We start from the raw sequence: 23,276 nt of genomic DNA, 5'->3' as shown, positions 1-23,276 counted from the left end.
TTGAACAAAATGGAATTAAAACAGATTAGAATATTTTCCATAACTCCCAACCAATTGTACTTTGGGTAAAAACATTCAACTTTTATTTATTGAACTCTATTTGACATACGGATAATCAGTGAGCATTATCAATTAGCTATTACAAGTTTACCTATGCGTTTATAATTAGAAGTAATGGTAGGCTATTCTAATAGGCTACTTATTATACATTTCTTATATTCAGACCCATAATGCCCGGCTTGCATTATAGATTTTTACCAAAATAAAAATTTCCCAGCTAAAAACCTGACACAGGCAGGAAGAAGCAAGAGCAGTGAAGTGTTGGAGAATACACCAGAGACCATTGTTCCTGAAGCTTGACACACCAAATCGCCACTAGAGCAAAAGCCATTGTGAAATCAGTTGACTGACACCATGAAATGAAAACCTGACTCTGAGTGATCACATGTCTTGCAGTGGCAATTCACAACCTGTGCTAATAATCTTTAGTATTTTTCTTTCTTGTCAATCTTTTTAATGTGTGAGAAAACACTCTTCGACTGTCAAAAAACAACAACAACAAAAAAAGAATGTATGAATGGCTAAGGTTGAGCAGATACAGCTAAATAGCTGACTAACAACAAACCCACCTACTGAAAATAGGACTACAAAAATAAAAATGAAGTTCTGATGATAGGAACCCAAGAAAATCAGCATTAGCACAGAAAATCAATTTTCATTTACCATTTAAAGTGATGGATATATGTTAAGAAAACTTTACTTTCATGTTTTATTTGATATGTAAATTGTATTTAAGACTACAAAATATAATTTCTGTACATCTACAAAAAAGTTTACCATAATGGTGACTATGTACTGAAAATGAAAATGTTAACAATATGTATTTCTGAAAACTATGAAGAATTATTTTCTCTTTTTTATTATTTATTTATTTATTTATTTATTTATTTATTTATTTTGAGACAGGGTTTATCTGTGTAGCCCTGGCTGTCCTGGAACTCACTCTGTAGACCAGGCTGGCCTCAAATCAGAAATCCGCCTGCCTCTGCCTCCCAAGTGCTGGGACTAGAGGCGTGCACCACCACTGCCTGGCAGAAGAATTATTTTCTCAAATCATACAATTTATTTAATGTGACACTATAATGGATATGTGAGATACTCAAAATGCAAATTACCTTTCATTTGCTGGATTCATACTAAGATTCACATACACACATATACACACACACACACAAAATTACCTGGTGGTATGAGACTTATTTCTTATAAATATATTTTACTATTTTATGATACACTCATTTATGTACTAATATCAATTTAGTAAATCACCAGAATGACTGAAACAGGCTCACCTATTACAGCCAATGTTTCTAGTAGTCTTAAGGTGTTCATTTTGTTTGTATGTGTGGACTGTGTGTTTGTGTATCTGTGTATGTGTGTCAATCATAGGTGTCAATCATCTTATGTGTATGTATGTATGTATTCGTGTGTATGTGTGTTCCTTTTCTAGGTTTTAAGGGTACTTTATGACAAAATAACTTGTTTGTAGATTTCAAGACTTTCAAAAAACTAAATTTGCCACTGCTGAACTACAGTCTTGACAGTAAATTTTCATTTTGTGCTCACAGTATCTGTCCTGAGAGTTTTCTACTTTGCTAACTCCTGCAAGAAGGACAGGATGTCCCAACTGTGTGTCAGCATTGGCATCACACCTCTGTCCATTCTTCAGTTATGCCTACTTAGTCTCTTGCCAAAGTTGAACAGCAGTAGGGAACTAGGCTGTGAGGAAGAGAACAGCAAGAGGCAAAGTCCTCAAGACAGACTCCAGATGAGGAAATAATAAATCATTTTATCACAATAAAGAGTAAAGTCACCATCACATCATGTGTGCCTAGCAGTTATAGATAATTATAATCATTAAACTTTTCTTGGTTCACAATAAAACATCTAAATAGGTGAATAACCCCAATTTTCCATGCTGTAATTTAAAACTAGATATGTAACACAGTTAGTTGAAACTCAATATCAGATCCTGTTGGAAAGAGTTTCATTTTCTCTAAAATAACACTCGGGGAGACTGTTCAGAGAATGCAAGCTCTCATGTTGCACACCTAAACTGTCATGCTCATAAAAATGAGACTAAATTCCTTAGCTAATCTTACTCACTAAGTAGTTTATGTGCTTTTAGAAAATACTGCATTGTGACTAAACACTATTATTCCATTATGCCAAGAAAAATGGAGGGAAAATACCAGTGGTTTACAGCAGTAGCAATACAAATCACCTTCCTTGTATTAAAAACCTAAACTCACAAAAACTAAAGCTAATTCTAAAGGCACAAAAAAACCCTAAGAAAACTCCCATCTGAACAGTAATTCAAATAACTTACTAGATACACATTTAGAGTGGCTTAACAGAGTCTATTTTTAAAAAAATTAAATTAATTCTGCAAGGAGTCAGGCTTAATAATAGCATGCACAATTTAGCTGGTATTCTATAAATAACAGTCAATTTTCAACCAGAATACAAACTCAATAACTAGAATATTTCTGTGAGCATGAAATGTTTTTATTCATCATAACAAAACTTCCAAGCCAACCTAGTACTAGTCAATGAACAATACTGACATATAGCATAATGTTGAGGGGGAAAATTACAAAACATTTTCTTAGCAAAAAATTGACAATTAGTTTCTATCTTAACTTTTTTTGACAGTTCTTTTTAATTCCTAAAAAAAATTATGCTACAATCTTCTTTGTGATTATTTTTTTTTATTTTGAGATTATAATGTGATCACAATACCTCTCCCTTTCATTTCCTCCCTCCAAACCTTAATTCTTATTAGGAAAAATGCCAGAATGCCCATAGATACTGCTACCAATCTTTTGGTAAGTGCTTTACCCAGACTACCTCATTCTTCTTACAGAGCACTCCTTTCAGACACTTAAAAAAATCAGCATTTCATAGCATTTAAAATATTATTATAAATATTTACCCATTGCACATAAATGTCTATTGTGATACTTTGTTTCAACATTGTGATTGTGGGAGGACGTGTTTGAAGCTGTATCTCAGTGGTACAGTGTGTACCTAGCTCGTCTAGACCCAAAACTCAGCTCCAAAGAATAAAGCTGAAAAACAGTTTGCTAATTTCCGTGTCTCATGCCTTACCTTTAATTTTTTTTATAAAAATTGCAAATATGTATACTATGGGTTACAAAATAGATGAGCAGACACAGATGTGGGTTTAGGTAAAGTTGTACATGAGCAACAAAACAACGTCCTAGGCACATGGCAGAGAAGGTCAGAGAAGCTTTCAGAAGCATCGTTTGGTCCTCCTAAATGTGGGTTGTTGGTGCTTTCGCTGATGTTCTTTAGACAGCCAATATCTCAATTCATGGATCTGATGTTCTTCAAAGGTAGAGATTTAAGTGGTCTACCCTTGGAGTTGTAGCTGAAACCTTAACATTGTATTATTGTTTAGAAAGCATTGTCTAGAATAAAAAAAGGAAAGTCGCAGAAGGAAAAATGTTGAAATAATAATGATACCACAGGAGGAAATACTTACATATTAGGCTTAAAATCATAGATAAAGACCAAGCCCACCCATCTGTCAAATTTAGTTGGAGATTTAAAGAGTGAGCAATGGTGGTAGTGGATCCGTGATGAACGAAAGGAGAGATCATTATGGACTGAGTCATTGTTTAATAAAATGAAATATAAATGATTAAATCAGCAAAACTGTAGAGAGGAGTCAGGTTCTTTACAAAGCAGGGGGACATTCAATGTATACTTTTGATTTGGTGGTGGCATACTAGGGGTAGTCTCAGTGTTGGATGTGGCACTGCATTAGTTTTGATTATAGATAGAGGCAGAAGAAAGGAGCTAATATAATTACATTCAAAACAGGAGAAATTGAAATTGGTGATTAGAAGACACCATGGGCATCACCAGATGGGATTAGATAAATTAATTATAAACAGGACAAGTTTCCTGTGCCTTTTACAGAAATTGAACATGGGGCTGCAGGCGTGTAGAGTTCTTGGCCCAGGAAATGCTAAATTGAGGAATTCTGTACTTAAATTGGTGTTTTGCTTTTTAAAATAAACAGCAAATAAGCGAGTTGTTTTTTAAAGCACAGGAGAATAGCTTCATTGTAAAAGTATAATAATCATTTTAACCTTAAAAATATCTACAATGTAGTTCTGGGCTGTTGGACCTTGCTAATAAGTTTGAAGTCTATCATTGTCTGGATAGTCTTCTGAGCTCCATGCAAAACAGGGGACTTCCTTTACCAGCAGGGCTTCTCCTTCTCTGAACTTGTGTGGGGAGCCTGAAACCCCCATCTGCTACCTGCAGAGTGTCACAGCCTGGGTGAGATTACATGTTCAACTCCCTCTTTCCCCTTCCTCTTTTCCTTACAAGAACCCTCCCAACAAGTATCTGGGGTTCCTGGAATGCCTCTCATTGCAAAGGAGGCATGAAATCTCTAGCCAATGTTTTTCATTTTCCCTAAAAACTCCTGCCCACTCTCCAAAGTCCATAAACCCCTGATTCACCCTGAATACAGTGTATGTGTTCAAACCCACCCCGAATAAAAGTATGTACACAAGCTAAGATCATCTAAGAGAGCTGCTTCAATAAAGATCATCAGGGAAGGCCTTCACCTAAAAGAGCTATAACACTAAGATCTCCAGAGAAGGCCTTCTCCCCCATCTCCGTACTCTCACCCCCAGAACCCCCAGCCTGACCAAGATCCTGTAAAAGCCCACTCATTTGGATTCTACTTCATCCTTCCAGCCTGGTGTGCAGTGGCATCCGGACATACTGAGGGGGGGGAAGTTGGGGATGACCAGCCATAGCCAAACCCCAAAATGCATACCACACTGCACAAATATTTTTTCAGTAAAAGGTAAAAAAAGAAAGAAAGAAAGAAAGAAAGAAAGAAAGAAAGAAAGAAAGAAAGAAAAAAAGAAAGAAAGAGAGAGAAAGAGAGAAAGCGAGAGAGAAAGGAAGAAGGAAAGGAAGAAAGAAAATGACTTTGAAATGTTCTTTAAATAACAGAGACCGCTTAGTGAACTATAAGCATCACATAATTTACAATTTGAAATTTGTGATAATATTTTGAGTCTTATGATGAAATACTAAAATTAGGCACAAAATTAGACTTAGTCTCAAAACGCGAAAATAAAAATCAATGCAGAATAAAGATAGGAATGAGTAAATGGCAGAAAACAAAGCGTTGTCATGCTTTCACAATAGACTTTCCCGAAATTATATGAAGATGTGTTTAAAGATAGACAGCTCTCCAGCTGCACCTTTATATTTATATATCTCTGTCTGTGTGTACAACTAGAGCTGAATTCTTGTTTATACACCAATATATAGACTTGCAGTGTCTTAAAAACATCACCTTATTTTGGTAACATTTTTATTAGTTGTATTGGAATATAGAAAACATAAACACAGACCAAAGCCCATGTTGACTAAACACCTGCACCGTTAGGGGTTGGATTTCTTGCAGAATTCTCACCTGTTTGTGAGGTAGTGATTTCCTCACTTTGCAGAGGCAGTGACTGAAGATGACAGGCTGGACCATAGGTCAAGCTCAGAAAGTGTCAGGCCTGGTGCTCAAAGCTTGTTTTACTTGACTTCAAAGTCTATGTTTTCTGTGTTGGTTATACGTGCTCCCAGACTTTTCCTATTGACCTTATGTCAGTATAAAGGACGTCTTTGATAGCCAGTCTGTAGACTATAAACCTCTGTACTCACATGATTAAATACAGCAGGTTTTCTACTGGTCCCATGGAGCATTCTTGGGACCCTATGATGAGGTGACAGCCTTTCCCATTTTATCTTAATTTATACATAATTCCTAAGTTCCATTCACAGTCAGTGATAGATCTTTCCTACTGTGATGTCCAGTTTTTGACCCCATTCCTTATCATTGGCTTGAGAAGCCTTTCTGTACCAGCTCTTGGTGAACTGGCAATCTCCTATGGTTTTCACATCACAAATCTTATCAACATTTTGGTTTGACATGAAACTCATCGTAGATCTAACTAATGGTCCCTTGCTTTATACCAATAACACATTTTTTTAAATCCTATCACTGAGAATTACAATAATTACCTTAATCTCTCCCTTGCTGAAATGTGAGCCTTTTGAGAACAGGTTAGTACTGTCTTCAATGTAGAATCAATAATTCTAAAGCCATGTGTGGCCGAGAGTGGATAATAAATGACTGCTATGTAATGAAAACACTGTGAGCTCTGAATGTGCTTACAGGAGGGGACTGGTCTCATTTTCAGTGCTGCCTTAGACTATCACCGGGAGCCTGGGCAAGTTGCAGCCTGTGAGCTCCATGCCCTCTATGGCACCGATACAACATTGCCTAGTTTGAAGACTTGGAATGAGGATTGTACAAGACCTGACATGAAGACTCACGGAAACACATTTAACCACTTGATGAATATCGGTGTTCTGTCCTGTCTTTTCATCCCTATGTTACAGGCTATCTGAATAGTCACATAGAAGATTCAGTGAAAAGAATGGAAATTATAGTCCAGATAAACATTCAACATAAATCAGAAGAGAAGCTATACCCACAGTCCATGTACCCAGAGGCTGGTTTCTACAACCCTATAAGGAAAACATATATTCTTTCTAAATTATCTTTTTTTTGTGTGTGTGTGAACATGGACTCATGCATCAGAGGCAGGCATCAAACTCCTAATCCTTTAGCCTCCATCACCCAAGGCTTGTTATCATTCTTTTTACTCTTTTAAATGTAGACAAAAGAGTACAAGGATTGTGGACATGGATAATTCTATGGAGCATTCAAAGAAATATATTAAAATTTTTCACTGGCAAAATAATAGAAGCAATAACATGAACCAGAACTCAATTCTCAAGAAATAATTACAGGTTGGACTCATCCAGAAAAGATTACATACCTGCTTGGAAATATAGGAAAGGTCATCTTAAAGAAAGGTACACTAGGGAACAAAGAGTAAAATGGAACTGGTCTAATATTAAAATACACACAAAAGTGCTATTTTTATGATCTCAAACCCAGAGAAAGTCCAAACACTCCATTCCTTATCAAATTTATAATCCATGTGTGTCTCACTGTATCCCTCTTCTTAGGACTGTCACACAAACTTACATAGAGGCAAAACATGGAATACAAACCTGAATAGGTATTACATTTTGTGTAAGGAAACAGATTTGACCTCAAATTTAATTAAGAAAGGAATGAAAGTTATTTCTCTGAATGAGTAGTTTCTGTTTAATATTGAGGTTGAGTAATGTTACTATCCCCCAATGCAGGGCTGAAAGAAAGGAGACATGACTAGCATTGAAGTATAGTCCTGTGGGTTAAAACAGAACAAAACATTCCCTGAGAGAAGTCTTTCTCAGCTGACCTGCTCCAGCCTCTGTCCCAGAATCAAAATGTTTTACTGCCCCCTGCTGCTTTTAGCTGCAGAAGCTGACAGAGCCTTGCCTCTTGCTCACTCTCGGTCACTTGACCAGTGCCACACTTTACGTAGCATCTGCTTTTTCTAGGATGAACAAGTCTCTGTTTTCTGGCAAAACTGAACTTTTATATCCACGAAGGTATAATAATTATACAAAAATACGCTGGAAGATCTCACAGCTTTGAACAACATGTGTAGACTTAAAAAATGCGATGTGAACCATTTATTTAGAAATTGACAATTACACGTTTTTGTCAGGAAGGGATCACTAATCCCCCACACATCATGTGTCTTTAAGTGATGGTAACCCAAGCTTTCTTACTTAAGTACACAAGCTGTGTATATAATTAGAGATTTCCCACATGTAATATTACATAGTTTAGATTCAGCTGAATATAAAGTATGAGCCTGGCTTTTCCTATGCTATAAATATATGTGTATATATTAATTTTAGGTTATTTCAACAGGTAGTATAGGCCTTAATTTTCCCCTGAGGTGTTACTTAACCAGATACAGTGTGGTGATAATCACGTTTTCTTCATTCTTGGTATGTATACAGTGGCGTGAGGGGTTGTATACGTCACAGAAATCTATGATAGCCAAAGAAGAAGGAAGAAGAAGAAGAAGAAGAAGAAGAAGAAGAAGAAGAAGAAGAAGAAGAAGAAGAAGAAGAAGAAGAAGAAGAAGAAGTGGAGGAGGAGGAGAAGGAGGAGGAGGAGGAGGAGGAAAGAAAATGAGAAAACAAACCAATAAAGCCCCCAAATTATTCAGTCTTACAGTGAATATGTAATTTCTAAGTCCATCCAAAGGGTGGCTTGCTTCCAATATTGCCTCCAGCAGATGTTTTTCATATCTGTTAGAATGAAAATGAACTGAAAGATATGTCTCCTCTTTTTCAGGAGCTCAGAGTCAAACGTAAGAGCAAGCAGAATATTCTTTTTACATTTTTCATCTTAAACGCATGAAGGAGTCTTGATCTTCCACCCACTTTCAGGTCAGTGTTAAAACTTTTACTGCTTCCTTTTAGGGTTAGAACAGAACATTAACACCATATAATGAAACTATATGAAGAAGACAATTCTCAGAATGTACATCCTAGTCAACCCATTGATCGCACATCATTTATTAGGGCTTCATTTGGCCCAGATTCAGGTTGAGAAAAGACATCAAACATGAAAATCAATTTGGGTGGTATCTTTCATTGGTACCAATGTTAATAGTCCATTAGAATGTCTTAGTTTTCATTGTAATGTAAATGCATATGTTTTACATTAAAGTTCCTTTGAATTCTCCTTCAAAAACTCCTTTAAATGCATTCTACTTTATCATTTCCAAAGTCCTATACTTAAACCTTCAGTTCTATTTCATCTCATTTTGACGTCCCTTCTACCTATTCTTTAAAGTTTTCCATCTGGGTTCTGAGTTAGGAGTAGGTGGGGAAGACTACCATGTATTGCATAGATAACAGCAACTCACTACAGTAGAAATGTGACTAAGAGAAATTTATCAACTCATTCCTTCTGCCAACCCACCTCTGCAGGAGAAAGATGTATGTTCTTTTCTCTAATGTGAAAATCATATCTTACAAATTTCAAGCATGAATCAGCATCTCTTCAGCATTTCCCATGGTTTTTCCAGACTAGGAGATGCAACTGAAAGGCTAACGCCTCCATTACACCAGCCTTCCCCAGTTCCTCTAATGTGCCCTCATTCACAGTGCTACTTGCTCTTCTGTGTAAATGAGTGTGTGGGTCCTTGTCTTCTTTTCTAGCTAGAATGTTCTCTCCTGATCCATCCTTGGTCCCAAGGGCATACAATTTTCTCACCAGACCCACACTCTAGTACTTTCCTGTTGGCCTTTGCAAAGGCCATTAGGGACACACAACTGTCTGTCCAGAAGAAAAACATGCCTCTTCCTGATGCTGGTGCAGATTCACTGTGGCATTTCACCAGGCAGCAGGCTGTCAGCTCCTTGAGGACCTGTGCTCATAACTAGAGAACTCAGTTCTTTCTAACACAAACATGGTGCAAAGAAGACCTAGAACAAGCAGGAGGGACAGTAACGAGATTGTTCATTTCTGTGAAATGACCTGTTATGTGCTATCTTATGCATGAACATATCACTAACAGATTTGAGATCTCCAAGATGCTCCAAAAAGAAGAGTTTTCTCATAATGGTTGAAGGTTAATAACAAGTATTCTCTGAAAAGCAAAATAAATTAAATAAACATGAAGATACCATACTTTGACCCAGCCCTTGCCTCAAATTTTTGTTAAGCTAAATGGCTGGCTTGCTGTCACTCTAAGTCCAGCCAATGGAAATCCTGAGCCAAATCCTACATTCTTGTGAAAAGAATCCAAACAAAAAATGGGCATTAAAATAAGACTTACAGAATATAAAATTAAACATATCCCAATCTAAAGAACTGGTAGTATATCTTACTGAGAGTGTATCACCTATGGAGTGTGATCTCAGGCACCAAAAAGCAACAGAACAAACATAATTACTGAACAAGTGAGTGAGTGAAAAATAATAATAAAAAGAAAACAAAGCATAACAACTGCATTAAATCTAAAATCACCATACAGTTCCAGAACCATTTAAGTGTTCAAATGTTTAAAATGAGAATGAGCAATAAATCAAAATCCAGTCTCATGTTAACTACACTGATTTTGTAATTGTAAGATTTCATTAAGCAAATGGGTTTCAATATGAGTGATGATAAAATGTGAATGTATACGGTGAAAGTTCCATATCATGTGTAATCAGACACACACAAGTGTGTATCTTACCGGGCTATTGAATTCATGGTAGGAGACCTGGGGTATGGAACATGGCTGTTTAAAATTTCACCGCATCCTCCTCTAGCATCAGGCTCTGTTTAACATTACATAGCACCATGAATCAATCTCTCTCATTTGTCCAGTGACTGTTCATGTCATTCCTCCATAGCCTCACCTTCAACTTTCTCCACAACACACTCCCCTTTCACAGCCCTCCTCAAGTGTCACCTCCTACCTCTGCTCCCATGAACACTCTATCCCGCTTCCTACATCACGTAGCAGTTTCCATACCAACCCTCTGAAGGGTCACCATTGCTCTGCATAACCACATGTCTGAGTCCCTCCCATAGGAACAAGACTTCATTCAACCAGAACACTCCAAACTGGCTGCCACGTAGTGGACACCTGATAAATGTCTGGGACCTGGAATAATAAATGACGGCAAAAAAAATGAAGCCTGCATCTTATCTTTTAATTTGAACAGCCACTTATTTAAATCATGAATGTTCAAGAAAGTCTCGAATTCATATGGAGTATTTCAAGTTCAGTTAATTCTTCATTCATAAGTAAAGTGAATAAATATTATGAGTTGAAAAATATACAAATCCCAGGATATGAAAAAGATATAAACGTTAGTAGAAACCCACTTCAGGAATTTCCATAAGCTTCTTCATTCATGAATAAGAAAAAAATCATTAAGAACAACAAAAAACAATCTTCACCTCCCCACTTCTATTTTTGCTACTTTATAGACATGTATGCTTCCTGGAGAATGGAGTAAAAAACTTCCCCTCTTCCTATCTGACAAAACTATAGTTCTAAATGTATATACAAATTATTTCCTTTAAAGCACAAAGTCTGACTGCAATTTAACCCAAAAGTCTGTCAATATACAGTGTAGTGGAAATGAGTGAGTCTAACAAACATCCCATTCACTGTCCATCATTTTTAGCCATAATTTCCCATTGCAAAATAAAATATTCATTATTTCTAATTATAAGTAGTACAGTTGTAAAGACAACTTTTCTCATGAGGGATATGATTATTCTAAACTGACCTTCCACAATGTATTTTTTAAACTTCAATTCATATTCATAAATGAAAACCCATCATCTCTTATTAATATCTCATTAATTAACATAATCAACAATTTTTTTTAAAAAACACAAATGATATTTTGAAGGTTTTATTTGAGTTATATCTCTCATTTCTTCTAGGAATAGAATTAATGATATGAAATTTTAACTTGCCTGAAGAGCAGAGTATAAAATGTTTAGTTAAAAGTACACTAGCATTAGCTGACTCCATCCACGCCCTGTCATAAGGACAAAATGAGATGTGAAGGAAAAGGGAGGCTGGATATAACAAGGATACAATTCTAGCCATTAGTGTACCATAGCTCACTGCCACACTGCCAAAACAGGGTACCATCACAATGAAACTGACAGATGGGAAATATCAGCTAATCATGTATCTCTCAGTTTAAGATGATCCCAATATCATAATCTGAATTATAAAACTTTAGTAAGTTCATAGTTTAAAAGTTTATAATTTTAAAGCCCTTCCATACCTAATTTTATTTGCCCATCACAGCTCTGAGTAAAACTTGTCCAAGTTTTCTGTCAGGTAAGTGTTCACCTTCATACTCATTCTTTCAGACATGTATCAAACTTCAGGAAGTCTGTGTTTCAGGTGGGAAAAAGTATGCACTTTTGCTGAAGTAATACCAAGACGGATAAGAGTAGTGTCAAGGTGGATGTGCATGTGTGTGAGCATATGTGTGTGAGTGTGTGTGTGTGTGTGTGTGTGTTGTGCGCATGCGCACATGCGTACGCATGTGCACGCTCATGTGCCTGTAGTATAAACACGGTAAACACATGTATGCAGCTGCATATCCACATGCCTATGCAGAGGACAGATAAGGATATAAGATACAGTCCTCTGTTGCTCTCTGCTGAATCTCATCAGGACAGGGTCTCTCACTAAAAGTGTCCTGCATAGTTTGTTCTTCTGGGATTTGTGTGTGTGTGAGTTTGTTTTTTATTTGTTTGTTTAATGTGGCTTGTGATAGCAAAGCCCCACTGCTCCTCCTGTCTCCACCTCCCTATCAGGGTATTAGTGGTACAGATGCACACAGCTACTAACTACATGCTTTCTATTTACGGGATGGGGATCCAACTCACATCCTCACTCAAGCAGAGTAAGCACTATTCCCAACTGAGGTACCTACCCAGTCTGAGATAAATATTTTAAATATTTTTATTCTACATGATAAAGTCAGTGTTTTAAAAATAAAGCTGCAAATTCACTCTGGTTTTGTATTTTAATCTCTCAGTGACATCCTGTTCGAATAAAGTTTTTGCAACAGCTAAGTTAAAACTAAATTAAAAAAAAAAACAAAACTCAAGAAAAACCTTTCTAAAATTAAACCGAAAACTGGAGATGTATCTCTCGTACAATGTAAAATAAGTAACCAGTCATTAATTAGTTTTCTAAAATACAATAGATATCTATTATGGTGTGCGTCACTAAATACACAGCAAATAATGAGCACAAATGGGTAACACTGTAAAACACACGTGTGTGTATTTTTACATGCCACATGTGTGAGAGACAACTCAAACACATTCATTATATGTCATCCACTAGGCTGTAATGATATGGATAAATCTAGGGAGCTAAAGTCTGACAAATTATTGTAATAGATTATAATACTTATGTATTCTAAACTGATAGTGGATGTCCTGTGTAATACATATCCATATTCCTTGTCATGATGAAGTAAATATCTAACGAAAATTTGTATATTCTACAGAAATATACTATATCAAAATACACACATAGCTTACCAATTAGAATCATTCCATTTCCTTACTGAAAATAAGACACAGAGCTAACGAATTACAGAAATTCAATACCTGGCTAAATGATTCATTATGGTATGTTTTGAACTTCCAGAAAAGAACTCTATTCCTTTTTCAAATAAAAGAAGTATATGTGTGTTTAATCAATATTATAGACAATATTATTTCCATTATTTTATAAATGTAATTGGTAAGTAGAGAAAGGGGTTTATGACCAATTTTATTAATTTACCCATAACACACTATAGCCAAAGTCTGTGTGAGAATGAAAATGGTCTCTAAATGTTCACAGATTTTTTTCAGAATTGTTATAAAATTATCTTTACCTCAAGTAAACAGATACCACATTTTAAAAAATGACCCTTGTTTCAGAGTTTTGTTGTCATAACTGATAGATTAATAGGTTTGCCATTATGGACTAGAAGATAATTATTACAAAATACAATATCATTTTTCACCATGTCTATTACAGGGCCCTGAGCTCAGCCAATGCAAATCAGGTACTTTGGCTTTGACAAATGGCCAAATGCAATAATTCCAGGTAACCTCAATAGAACATGAAATTAGCTCCCCCTGTTGGGCCTGAAAAGTTCACAGTTGTGAATATTACATCATAGAACTTCTTTTTGTTTTTAATTTGCCTGTTTTTTTTCTATCCTGTTGATATATATATATATATATATGAGAGAGAGAGAGGAAGAAGAAGAAGGAGGAGGAGGAGGAGAAGGAGCAGGAGGAGGAGGAGGAAAGAGAAGAAGGAGGAGGAGGAGGAGGAGGAGGAGGAGGGGGAGGAGGAGAAGGAGGAGGAGGAGGAGGAGGAGGAGGAGGAGGAGAAGAAGAAGAAGAAGAAGAAGAAGAAGAAGAAGAAGAAGAAGAAGAAGAAGAAGAAGAAGAAGAAGACGACATAGCGTTGGATGGACGGGGAGGTGGAGAGATCTGTGAGGAGATAAGGGAGGAGAAACTGTGTTCAGATTATATTGTTTGAAAAATTACTTTCAATAAAAAAGAAACTAAGATCACTTCAAAAAAGGAGGGATATTTATAGTATAAACTAAAAGATTCCCCAGCTATTTAGGTATCTATACAATGTGTTGTCAAATTTTCTATATGAAAAGAATTCATAAAATATGTATTATGAAGAAGAGGACCTGAGTTTCCGTGGTGAAACAAAAAATATTTCAATGAGGTGTGTAATCTCACACACTCTTTCCTCACTTAAAACAAATTCTTACGAACGCAATGTGCAGGAATGCACAGTAGTGCTATCTCCATAAATCAAAGCTGGTAAGACGAAGATTTTTTTCTATCCTGTTAATATGGATTCAAGATAACATTTTTCTTTTAAAATGTACACTCTTACAGAGAAGCAATTTGTATCAGTTAGGACAGAGCTGTGCTATGACTCTAATGCTGGGTAGGTTTTACTTGACCTATTTGCTCAGTGGCTCTGAAAAGAACTGATATGTGCAAAAAAGCTAATCAAAGAGCAAAGTACAGAATAAAAGCCTGAATCACTTATGCATATAGGAGAGTGAAGGGAACATGGGCCTTCATTGAGATAAACATGTGTTGGCAGTTATTCAGGATCCAGGCAGAACAAAGACCTCTCTACCAACCACACGGACGCCACCTCAGTACAGCAAAAGCTCTGCCACCATGACAATGGTGTCTGCCGTGCAAAACCCGCTTTCACAAATTGTAGCTCTACTCAGAGAAAAGGAAATTAATTTAAAACAATTTAAATCCTAATCATTAAGCATCTAGCAACTTAACATCACGTTCCATCATAGCTCAATACTTGAACACTTTATTAATACATTGACATGCACTTGACAACTCTCTTATTCAAAATGTTAAGACTGAGATGTAATAGCTGATTAAGATTAAGAATCTCTTATTGACAAAATTCCACTGTACAGTCAAGAATTCAGTGGAGCCGTTGGTTTCTCAGTTAAAGAGCCATGAGATAGATGGCAAACTTGTGTGGCTGTCCTTTTCCACGGCCACAAAAGAGGCATAAAGGACAGGCCAAATAATGAAGGTTATGTTGGTGATGGGTTTGTGGTTTGTTGTTACTTTACTTAAAATTGACACAGATCCATTTTTCTTTAAAGGAAAGGTATATAGTATGCATATCCCTGTGCACTTTTATATAAATATACCTTTAGGACCCAGTGCTCAAGTTGACACAAATGCTACCTCACTGTGCCTCATCCATACATATGGGTTAAATATGCTGTGCACTAGTCTGGGAACTGAACCAATGTTTTCAATACTGTTTCTATGGGAAAACATGTTCCAAGTTCTAAATAGCTCATAAACATTTATAATAAACTGCTGTAAAATTCATTTCATATATATGTATATATGTATATATATATATATGTATATGTGTATATATATATATATAAATATAAACTAAGACAGGATATCAGTTATAATTAATTCAGTTAATTTACATTAAATCACTTCTTAACTCCTCCCCCTACTTCCTTTTATATTTTGTCGAGAGAATACAATTCTCATGACAAATACACAGGTATTTCATTTTTGTTCTGAAAGAGCCTATAAATGTTTTACATTAGCAACATGAATCCAAAATAAATCTCTAACCAACATAATCTAATTCCATCGCAAAGCCTTCTATTTCACTGAGCTATTTGCATAAATAGATAGACAATTCTGCCTTGGGAATCTCAAAAATGTGATTTTCTAAATTTTGCTGGGTGGCAAACATATTTTACTGACTAGGTTTCTCATTTGTGAGAAATGACTCGACATCGGCTGGCAAACATCTTGTTGGAAACGCCCAAGTTCTTAGCATTCAAGTTGAAGTAGAGGGGGCGAAAAAAATCTAAGCACATTTTGCCTCCAGACTCGGGCAATGTTATAGCATCTTAGAAATATGAAACGGTTGTACATTTTAAAAAGCAGTTTTTCAGTGAACTCAAAGACATCTTCGGGGTTCCTTGACTCATAATGTTGTGTCTGGACTTTCTTTTTCTCTTTCTCTTCTTTTAAAATTAAATTTAATTAATTTATTATTTTCTTTCTCTTTTAACCCATTGTGTATAAATAACAGCTTCTGGGTTTGTGTTTTTATGGGATTACAGACTGTGCTAATGAGTGGGTCTCAGCTTCTATATCTCTTTCTTGTGCTTTTTTGGGGGGCTCTTTTTCTTCTGGCTGTTTTGTCCCATTCCTATATGTTAGGTTGTCTTCTACCTTATTATATTTTATTATTATCCCCTAGAAGGCTGTATGTTTTCTAATAAGAGACAGTAGGGAGTGAATTGGAATTGAAGTGGGGAGAAACTTGGAAGACTAGAAGGAGAGGAAACTGTAATAAGAATATATTGTTCTGGAAAAATATTTTCAATAAAAGGGGAAAAGTCAAGAAAAAAGTTTCAGGACTTATGAATATGTGTATGTTACAACAAATAATGTAAAAGTGATTATGAATTTTAAAATAAAAAAAGAACCAGTATATGAGAGGGAAGAAAGGAAAGGGGAAAATGATGTAATTTGTTATAACCTCAAAACATAAAAGAAATGATTAAAAAAATAAATTTCTTCAAAAAGAATCTAAAAAGCACTTCCTACAAAGTTTTGAGATTCAAGAAAACATGACATTTCACACCAAGTATTTGTTTTAATTTTGTTTATTATCCAACATATTTTCTTGTTTCAAGTCATTTCCGAAGGTTCTCATCTATCTTATTAACTATTTTAGCATATTCAACTAAATAACAATTTGTTATGAAATAGCATGATATCTTTTGTTTTCAAAAAAGGAGAAAGATATACAAAACGAAATCTATACAAAATTTAAAAAATATATATATTTCCAGCCTGATCCACAGAGCTAGTTCCAGGACAGCCAGGGCTACTCAAGGAAAATAGGCAGAGATGGGTGGGGACTAGAGGAAGAATAAGAAAGAGGAAGAGGAGGAGGAGATAAGGAAGGGACGGAGTAAGGGAAGAAGGAAGGAAATAAAAATTAAACTGTAAAATGTGGGAACAAAAAAAGCTAAGGCCTAAAAACAAGAAAAAAGAAAAGAATGATATTGAAAATAAAGGTACAGTAGCAGCAAAGTACATTGAAGGCACTTTTCCAGGCCTCTGGCTTCATGTGTTTACAAATCTATGCACTGAGCAGTTAGCTTTCCTTCACTTGAGAAAAGGGTGGTTCACACTCACCCTTCTCTGCCATACTCAAAACACTGTTCTTTAGAAACGCTATGCCCTTCAACCACTTTCAGATGATTTCAATCTATTTGCTGAAATCTGCGCTTTGCTTGCCAGGACTGAAATTCTGATGAAGAAGTGAAAGGAAATTTCCCATTTTCTTCTTTTCACACAGACCCTAGCACAAGATGACAGGGTGGCCAGGCAGCTCAAAAGCAAATAGCACATTAGTCGGTTAAGGCGCAATATTGTTCCTAAATGCACAAAGCCAAGTAGTTAATAAATATTTGAAGGTCTTTACTTCCTGGGGCTTACTTGGTATCCATAGTTTAGCATCCCAGAGTGGAATATCAGGGCACAGTGGGGTTGTTTACCTGTCAATCACATGTCAGTCCAATAGGTTCTCTACAAACATCTGCTGTAGTTGAAGATTTCTTGTCCAGTCTGCTTAATTAGAATTTTTAAACACCATGATAGACACATTTCACATTTTCTAAAACTATTAAATTAAATCACCAGCACACACAAAAGGAAAGGTAACGCCATGGTAACTTTTGTGCCCCTGGAGGTGTGGAGATATTTTTAATTGCTTCCAGAACAGATTATTGGCTTATTTTTGGTTTGGTTTTGTTCTTTTCACATAGTTTAACGTTCAACTCTTCACAACTTTCTTCTTCAAACTGTGTTATTATATGTAGGTAAAACAATGAAATAAACAAAATCTTAGCTACTATCAGTGAATTTATACAGACAGAAAACAAACACTTTTTTCAGCTTACTTTCATAAGCAGAACATGATGAATAATCACTGCAGATACATCAAGTTTGTTAGTGTGTCTAGGAAATCTATACTATATAAAATGCTCAATAAATGCTCATTACTAGAAAACATGAACATCTTTCTGCCTCTTGGGCATTTCTTTGGTGACATCCTTAAGTGACAAATATGATTCAAATACAATGTAAAGTCTCCCCTGCAGCAAAAACAGCAAAGGACTAGAGAATCAAATGCCAATTCTAGTAACACTTTATTTGATACTGAGTCTTCTTCTTCTTCTAGTATTGTCTTTCTAAAAGTACTCTGTTAAAGAAAAGGTATAGTCAATGAATTTAAAGGTTTCTCTACAATCCCCACTTCCTGATTGATCGTACATCTTAAGATTTTCAGAAGAAAAGTATCACTGTGTACAGAAAGGATCTACGAAAGTGACTTCTTAGAGTATTGGAAAACATACCCCAAAAGATGTGCATTATTTTATTTCATTTTGGATTCGGGAGATGCTTGGGCAACTAGGATAGCTTTGGATAAGGAGCAGGGCAGTGACTGGCTAAACTGACAGCACATGAATATCGTGGAATGGCCTAGCTGTTAGGATAATAGATGGTCTCTGCCGAAATACTGACCTCACTATGGATTTATCCAAAATCACAAACAGAACAAGAGTCCACTGTAGAGATTTCAAAAGGAGGGCTACTTACCATATTTGTTTCAAACACAGAAATTCTGGGTAATACATTGTATACATTGTTAATTAATTTTAATATAGTTCAGTAACAGAAAATTTAATAATTAGAAACATTTTGTATGGAGCTTTTTTTCCCAGCATAACATTTTTATTAATTACTAGGGAATTTCATAACATGTACTCCACTACACCTCAGAGTAGCCCCCTGCTTAACCCCTGACCCTTGTGACCTTCAAAAAAAGAAGAACAAAAGAAAGAAGAGAAAGAAAGAAAGAAAGAAAGAAAGAAAGAAAGAGACAGACATAGAGAGAGAGAGAGAGAGAGGGAGGGAAGGGAGGGAGGGAGGGAGGGAGGGAGGGAGGGAGGGAGGGAGGGAGGGAGAGAGGAGGAAGGGAAAGAGGGGGAAGGGAGGGAATGAGTGAGGGAGGGCAGGTAGGAGGGAGGGAGGGGAAGTGGCTCCTGTTGCTCTGCCTGAGTTTCTCAGATCTCTTTCAGATGGAAATCCTTTGACTGTACTGCAAAAAGCAATGGCGGCAGCCTCAATCCACCCAGGCCCCTTTATTGCTCAAATAGCAGAATAAAGGACATGATATTAGGGAATAAAGGACATGATATTAGGGATAAAGATAAGAAGTGACTCCAAACCAGAACTGGGAGAGAATTTTTAATGAACTGTGATTTTTATCTTACACTATTATGGGTTTAAATTTTCATTTGACGATTATCTCTTGTTTCAAGGAATCAAAATGCTGAAGCAAGTGCTTTCTTTGCTCTTAATACAGGCTTTCAAAGCTTTCTGAAATCTTTCCCTCTATCTGAAGTCATCATATTCTAAAACAGATATATAATTTCATTACGAAATATCTCTCCATAAATACTTTCTCCTCTTTCCTGGTTGAGAACTGGATTTTACTTTTGTCTTGTCACTTTAACCATATTCATCATAGACCCTGACTGTGTTCCTGAAGTCATTAGCCAAGTAGCCACATCCTTTAAAATGGCCCAATCTACATTTCTTAGACTAACTTTCCTTAATTAACTAGAGCAACACACAACCTCTTCTGCATACATAGGCTGCACCATCTTCCCATACTAGCTAATGCTGATCTGTCTACATGAAGGCCTTTCCTCCTCTTGTAGTTTTAGAAACTACAGAAAACAACGAAAAATGAAATGTGTACGTTGTCATCCCAAAATACACCACCAAAATTCATCGTCAGTCTTCTGGAGTTCTGGGTCACTTGGGAGTCAGCATTATGCAGAATACTGACAGAGGCATTACCATAGTTTCATTAATCAATCACATATGAGGGGTGCTTGGAGTACAGAGGTAAAAATAGCAGAGCCTCTCATCCACCAAACCCAAGCGATACCACAAGCCAGACATCTGAGCAAGTATGTAGTCACGTTTGACCAGCTTAGTAGACCCAAGGAATAAATTTTTCCTTTAATCATGTCAGATTCAAACAGCTGTGGTTTTATTACCACTCATAAACAAGAGAAGGGATGTCACAACTTAACTCTCAACACTACATGTTTGGTACTATGCACGACATGTTAAAAGGTTCCTGCTTACTTCTTAAAACATATTTGTGAGTTGTTAACTCTGTTTTCATATATTACTTCTTAAAACAAATTTGTGAGTTGTTGATAACAATTTTCATTTTACAGAGGGGGAAAAAAAAGATCCTCCAAGGCACAGACTTATTTTACCTAAAGTGAGGCATTTAGAAAATGACTGTGTGATTCTAGTTAAGGAACTATGAGCCGTAATAACTGTGTTTCTTTGTGAATAGTGACCTACCATCAACTCCTTAAATCCCAAGGCAGAGAAGAATTTCAGTACTGTTCAGTACTTAAAGATGTAAAGTTTGCTAATACATGAGAAACGAGATGATTGCTCATAAACCGCTCTTCTGAGAGATTAATTGGTTAATGATTCTTGAAATTAGCTGATAGCTTTTTCTAGAAAAAGACTGTCTTGTGATGGGTTTGAACTTAAATGCAATCAGAAGTCGTCCATTCTTCACCACATACACAGGAACAAATGATAGCCACATGATTTGGATGTGCATACATGTGCAGGCATACAGTGGCAAGTGGGACTTCCCAGATGTCTTTACTGTAAGCCCATCTAGCCCCTTCTAAAGTCATCTAAGAAGAACATCAAAAGAAACCTGAAAATCACTTGTGGAAAGTATTGTATTAAAATTACTAATTAAATTAAAACTCTCTATGATTTGTTATCAGCTATCATGGTTTCCATATTTTATAGCAGAGCTTTCAACCATTTGTAATTTGTTTACATATTTACAAGTTAGTATTAGTTTACCAATACGTTATGAATATTAAAGAAATAGAGAAAGAGTTTTAAACATTGAGATGCAATTTAAGTAGAAATGGAAGTAGAAATTTTGAATATTTTCTTTTTCCCTTTCTTACATACAGAATCTCTATGGGAAAAAAAGAGACGAAAAGCATCCTCTTGGAGAGCTGATAAAATACAAAGAGCCTGGAGTCCCATTCTCTTCCTTCACACTTGCTTACATACATTGTTTAATCTCCCCAACTGTAAGATCAATGAAAAGTTGACTTTCCTGTGCAACCATGAAGGATACAAATACTACACTGAAGAAACAGAATTAAATTGTAAATATTTACTGAATTATTTTCCAGAAATGCTTTGGACATCTGGGGAATATCAGACAAGAGTAAGACATACATTCATGAACTCACTCACTTCAAAAGTATCTCTGGGCCGACTAGGCTCGGCTCTGTGCTCAGCAATAGACAAACATCTCAGACTATAATCTACTTTGGAGAGACAGATGCAAGAAACATAAGTAATGACAATACTAACAAGATTCCAAGCCCTGAAGATGACCATACAATCCAGACATGAATGAAGAGAAGCTTGAGGAAGTAAATGCTAAACTGTCTTAAGCCACTTTCTTGTACTATAAAGATACTTGAGACTAGATAATTTATAAAGAATATGTTTGTGTTTAGAACACTGATTCAGGAGGCTTAGAAGCACAGGGCTTATTATCAGCACATACTCGGAATTTGATGATGATTTTCTTGCTTCTCTATAACTCAGAGCAGAGCATCTTATGGTAAGACAGCATGAGCAACCTAGCCAGGATCTTGTCCTTTTGTTTGACAGGGCATTGTACTATTATAGGAGCCATATGCATTTTCCATGACCACTGGCATCTTGAATCATAAGGTCATCTTTCATCAGAGATGCTCACCTAATGAGATGGGGGAGTGTCTATCAACATATACATATGGAATGAGTAAAGATGCTCACAAGACAAAAGACTAATGAGGTTTGGGAGAATCATGTGGTTCATGAACATCCATAAGATTCTTACAAAAGTCATCCCCAAGATTATATAAGTGATAAATAATTGGTTGGGGTACTTAAATGCCTTAGAGTCACTATGGGAAACTCCAATAAACTCATTGACTCACCGTACGAGCTGACTTTATGTTAACTTGACTCCATCTGGAACCATTTTGGACAAGAGAAAATCAATTGAGAAAATGCCCCCAGTAGACTAGCCTGTGGGACATTTTCTTGATTGAGAATTAATATAGGAGAGCTCAGCTCTGTGGGTGGTGCCAAACATGGTCTTCTGGTCCTGTGTACCATAAGAAAACAAGCTGAGGAAGCCATGAGGAGCGAGCCAGTAAACAGCAATCCTCCATGGTCTCTGCATTAGCTCCTACCTCCAGTTTCTTCTTTAGATGATGGACTATAAGCTGTAAAATGGAATAAACTCTTTTCCTCTCTCCCTCGTTTTTGCTAATGATTTTATCATAGCAATAGAAACTCACCAAGACACTCACCAAGTTGGACATGTAAGAGATTTTGTGCTTGTCTGCTATGGGCCTTTCTACCTGGATGTAGATATTTCTTTGTGTTTCTATAAGAACAGTCATCATTACCTAATCTTAAACCCCCTAAGGCCCATCTTTAAATACATAAACCTGGAGGTTAAGCTTCCAATGCATGGACTTTAGAGGATTATGTTCAAATGACAGTATGAACTGAATCATAAATAAGACAATGAAACAAAATAAGAATGCTCCAGGGATATAACACCTGTCCCTGATGACCACAACTTTTTTATATAGATTATTATTAGAAACATGTGAACAAACAGTATGAAAACAAACCATCCGCAAACAATATGTGAAATTTAATAAAAAGAAATATGGAAGTAGCCTGACAAGACAATGTTTGCTGGCATTCATTCAATACATAATTCTTGAACAACTAACATATGCCAGACACTGACAAACCAGTAGAGGAAAGAGTACAGAATGGGTAAACACTTGCCTCTGTTTCAAGCTGTAGTAAAGACAGAAAATTCATACATGATCACATAAACAGAGATGTATTCAGAGAGCTGAGGGAAGGAGAGAGAAGGAGGGAGGGACAGAGGGAGGGAGAGAGGGAGGGAGGGAGGGAGGGAGGGAGGGAG

General features: G+C 36.3%; 1 protein-coding gene across 5 annotated transcripts in view; it reads right to left on the bottom strand.

Moving 5' to 3' along the window:
* Positions 1 to 23,276, bottom strand: part of Slit2 (slit guidance ligand 2) — a 320,684-nt gene that overhangs the window by 257,029 nt on the left and 40,379 nt on the right. The window lies entirely within an intron of this gene.

This window comes from Grammomys surdaster, unplaced genomic scaffold (genome assembly GCF_004785775.1).
Source record: "Grammomys surdaster isolate TR1022 unplaced genomic scaffold, NIH_TR_1.0 150, whole genome shotgun sequence".
NCBI classification, from domain to species: domain Eukaryota; kingdom Metazoa; phylum Chordata; class Mammalia; order Rodentia; family Muridae; genus Grammomys; species Grammomys surdaster.
This window is presented reverse-complemented; position numbering and strand designations above follow the sequence as displayed.